This window comes from Otolemur garnettii, unplaced genomic scaffold, assembly GCF_000181295.1.
Source record: "Otolemur garnettii isolate 467f Iridium unplaced genomic scaffold, OtoGar3 scaffold00251, whole genome shotgun sequence".
Classification (NCBI taxonomy): Eukaryota; Metazoa; Chordata; class Mammalia; order Primates; family Galagidae; genus Otolemur; species Otolemur garnettii.
Window position 1 is genome coordinate 663225 of NW_003852646.1, and position 3667 is coordinate 666891.

At 54.8% G+C, this 3667-nt stretch overlaps 1 protein-coding gene across 1 annotated transcript in view; it reads left to right on the plus strand.

The window, feature by feature from the left end:
- Positions 1–276: 276 nt before the first annotated feature.
- The window catches only part of TRIB3 (tribbles pseudokinase 3), an 18580-nt gene continuing 15189 nt past the window's right edge, over positions 277–3667 (plus strand). The window contains exon 1 of the mRNA XM_012813236.2: positions 277–481. The gene's annotated coding sequence lies outside the window, so the exon portion shown is untranslated. The remainder of the gene's footprint in view (positions 482–3667) is intronic.

A 3667-nucleotide genomic window follows, 5' to 3' on the forward strand; every position in this document is an offset into this window, starting at 1 on the left:
AAAAAAAAAAAAAAAAAAAAAAAAATTTCCCAAAGTAAGAGTCAGTGACTGGTGTCTGCACACAAGCTCCGGGGACAGGGCGGGACAGAGTAAGGGGGTCGAGACTAGACACCCCTAGCTGGCCGGCTGGCCACCGGGCGGACCTACTGGAGACGCCCGGGCGGAGCGCGCTCGGGCGGAGTCCCGGAGAGGCGGGGCGCGGTGGATGGTGCAATCCCCGGCCTGAGGGCATCAGGCGGCGGCTGATTAGCTCAGGTTTGCATCACCCGGGCCGGGATCTGGAGTCGGCGCCCAGCGCTCTGGAGACACTCACAGCAGAAGCGGCGCCGGCTCCGCACGCGTCCGCTGTTTGGGGTCCGGGCCGGGGCGGGACCTGGATCGGATCCCGACCTCAGCTGCAGCAGAGAGGGCCCCAGTCCACCTGCGCTGTCCCGGACCACCGGCAGCGCCAGGACCCACGAGGGACACTCGGGCAAGCAAGGTATCGGCGGAGGGCCGGGGAGTGGACCGGTTCGGAGACTGGCAGGTTGGAGGGGGCGGCTGGGGGAACTGGGCGCCGGAGCCTCCGGGGGTCGGCGTGCTGCCTGTTACACATAACTTTTAACATACCGGCTGTCCGGGGGGAGTCTTGGGCCGAGTACCCCCCGGAATCTCAGGTGACGCGGCCCCGCAGGAGGTGGGGTCTCCCGAGTGTGGCTGAATTGGGCTGGGACAGGGCTGCGCACCTGCGGGGAGAGTTGGGGGAGCCGGCGACTGAGGTGTCTGACTGTCACCTGGACAGGAAGGTATGCCGTTGTCTGTTTTGTGTGAGTGTGCGGCAGGGAACTTGTGTGGTTGGGGAGGGTTGTGTGTGAGGGACCCGTGGGATATACTTGTCGGGGTGTCTGCGGGCTCTGCGAGGATCCGCGTGAGCCTGTTGGTGACAGGTGTAGGTGGGAATGGGTCTCAGGGGTCTGGATGTGCCTCCGTGGATGGTGAGGACCGTTTAGAGGGCTGGGCACCTGGTGACTGTGAGGACATCGCCAGGACCAGCGTGGGGTGCCCTGGGAACAGGCCGCATTCCGAGTGCCGGGTGCGGTGCAGAGTCAGCGGGAGCGAGGACGCAGCGCGCGGGAAGCGGGCCCCGCAGGTGTGCACCCGCCCGTGTGGCTGCGGGTTGCAGGCTGCACTGTGCGCGTGTGTACTTTATGCCTGTGGATGATGTGTGCTGTCCCAGCAGACTGGAGGTGTGGGGGAGGCGCGAGCCCAGGTCAGGCTCCTGGCTCTGGGGCCCAACCTCCTTCCTTTTGCCTCGCCCCCTCCAGTCCCAGGGCCGCCCCTCAATTTCCGCTGAACCTTCTAACCCCAAACACCCTTGGCCCGCCGCTTCCGCTCCCACGGGAGGGGCCTGGCTAGAGGAGGCGGGACGAGGCGAGGTCGCCTGCTGCCCTCGGGACAGATGTCCAGCTGGGCATTGGACAACAAGGCGAGTGTGGCCTTGTTGGTGTCGCTGTGTGTGTGTGTGTGTGTGTGTGTGCGCGCGCGCGCTTCGTGTAACGCGCTTGTTTAACGCGGTCTCATTTCCTGGGTACAGAAAGGGGCTGCCTTCTACCCAGCAGGTTTTAGTTCTGCATCCCGGCCTGCAAAGTCCCTTGCTCTTTTATAGACTCAATTACCCCATCTGCCCTGTGAAGCTTATCTTAGGCCACCCACCTTTGAGGATAGTTAGGTCCTAGGCACCCTGGATGTGGCCGCGGCCCAGAGTTAGGTAGGCTCCTGCTGCACAAGGCACAAAGCATTTGCCAGGGGTTGGATGATGACTTGGGACAGTCTTGATGATGATGATGATGATGATGACTTGGGGCAGTCATGATAGATAAAGAGTGTAATCCTTGGGAAATTTCTAAGAGGCAGTGGCACTCAGCCTCTTCAGCTATGAGTAGTAATAACAGCAGCAGAAGTAGCAGTGGAGCAACAGTAGTGACCATTTCCTGACACTGATCTCACAACAGGTGCACACTAAGTTCTACATGCTTTATTTGTGTTTTCATTTCATTATTACAAAAATCTGGTGAGTGAACCAGGCAAGGTAGCTCTTGTCTGTAATCCCAGCACTCTGGAGGCCCAAGTGGGAGGATTGCTTGAGCTCAGGGGTGCAAGACCAAGCCTGAGCAAAAGCCAGACCCTGTCTTTACTAAAAATAGAAAAACTAGCTCGGCATCGTGGTGGGCGCCTATAGTCCTAGCTACTCAGCAGGCTGAGGCAAGGGGACTGTTCAAGTCCAAGAGTTTGAGGTTGCTGTGAGCTATGATGATGCCATGGTACTCTATTCAGCATGACACAGTGAAACTGTGTCTCAAAAAAAAAAAAAAAAAATTCCTGTGAGCTTTGACTTCCCACTTTACATGAACTAGGACTTGAAAGACTGAGGAACTTGCTCAGGACTGTCCAGCCAGGAAGGGTCTAAGCTAGGATTAGAACTTAGGAACATCTGAGTCCATTGACCCCTGACTACTTAGACCAGTACTATGTATGACTTCTCAGTCTGCTTGGGGCTCCTTCCCTCCCAAGGCATTTGGGAATCCTTCCATTTGGGAGCAGTGTGATTAGAGAAGGAGAGTCTCCATTTGAAAACTGACTCTGATGTTTCCCCATTAAACCTGCCTCAGACTTGTGGGAAGGTCTTAAACAGGGCTGAAGTCTGACTCCCTCTATCTCTCTCATACCTGGGTCTGGGCCTCCTTGGAATCGAGCTCACATGGGTCGGTCAGACCAGTCCTGGAGAGAACCTTCCCATTCTGACATGCCATTGCCCTCTCTTCCACCCACCTCAGACACAGTCACACAGCTTCTAGTGTGGTGGTTTCTCTGCCACACTGAGTGAATGAATCTTGGGGCCTTTGGGAAACCCTCTAGCCCTCCCCTACTCTCACCCGATGAAGCTGTCCGGTGGACTAACTCTGCATATGGGCCCTGTGATTCCAGAAGCTCTTGGGTCACCAAGCAATAGTAGACAAAACTCACATTTGGAAAAAAGAAATATACTCTGGCTTGAAATACTCAACCAATGAATAAATGTGGAATATTTTATTTTATTTCATTTTATTTTGAGTCTAACTCAGTTACTAAGGCTACAGTGCAATGGTATCAGCTTAGCTCACAGCAACCTCAAACTTCTGGCTTCAAGCCATCTCCTATCTCACACTCCCCAGTAGCTGGGACTGCAGGTACCTACCACAACACCCAGCTAATTTATTTTATTTTTAGTAGAGATGGGGGTCTCATTCTTGCTCAGGCTGTTTTCAGACTCCTGAGCTCAAGAGATCCTCTGGTCTGGGCCTCCAGAGTGCTAGGATTATAGGCATGAGTCACTGCACCTGGCCTGAATGCAAATCTTTTTTTTTGAGACAGAGTCTCACTGTGTCACCCTCAGTAGAGTGCTATGGCATCATAGCTCACAGCAAACTCAAACTCTTGGGCTTAAGTGATTCTCTTGCCTCAGCCTCCCAAGTAGCTGGGACTATAGGTGCCCATCACAATGGCTATTTTTAGAGATGGAGGTCTCACTCTTGTTCAGGCTGGTCTCAAACTGCTGAGCTCAAACAAGCCACCATGCAGGGCCTAACTTTTTCTTTTTCTGGGTTTTTTTTTTTTTTTTTTTTGAGACAGAGCCTCAAGCTATCCCCCT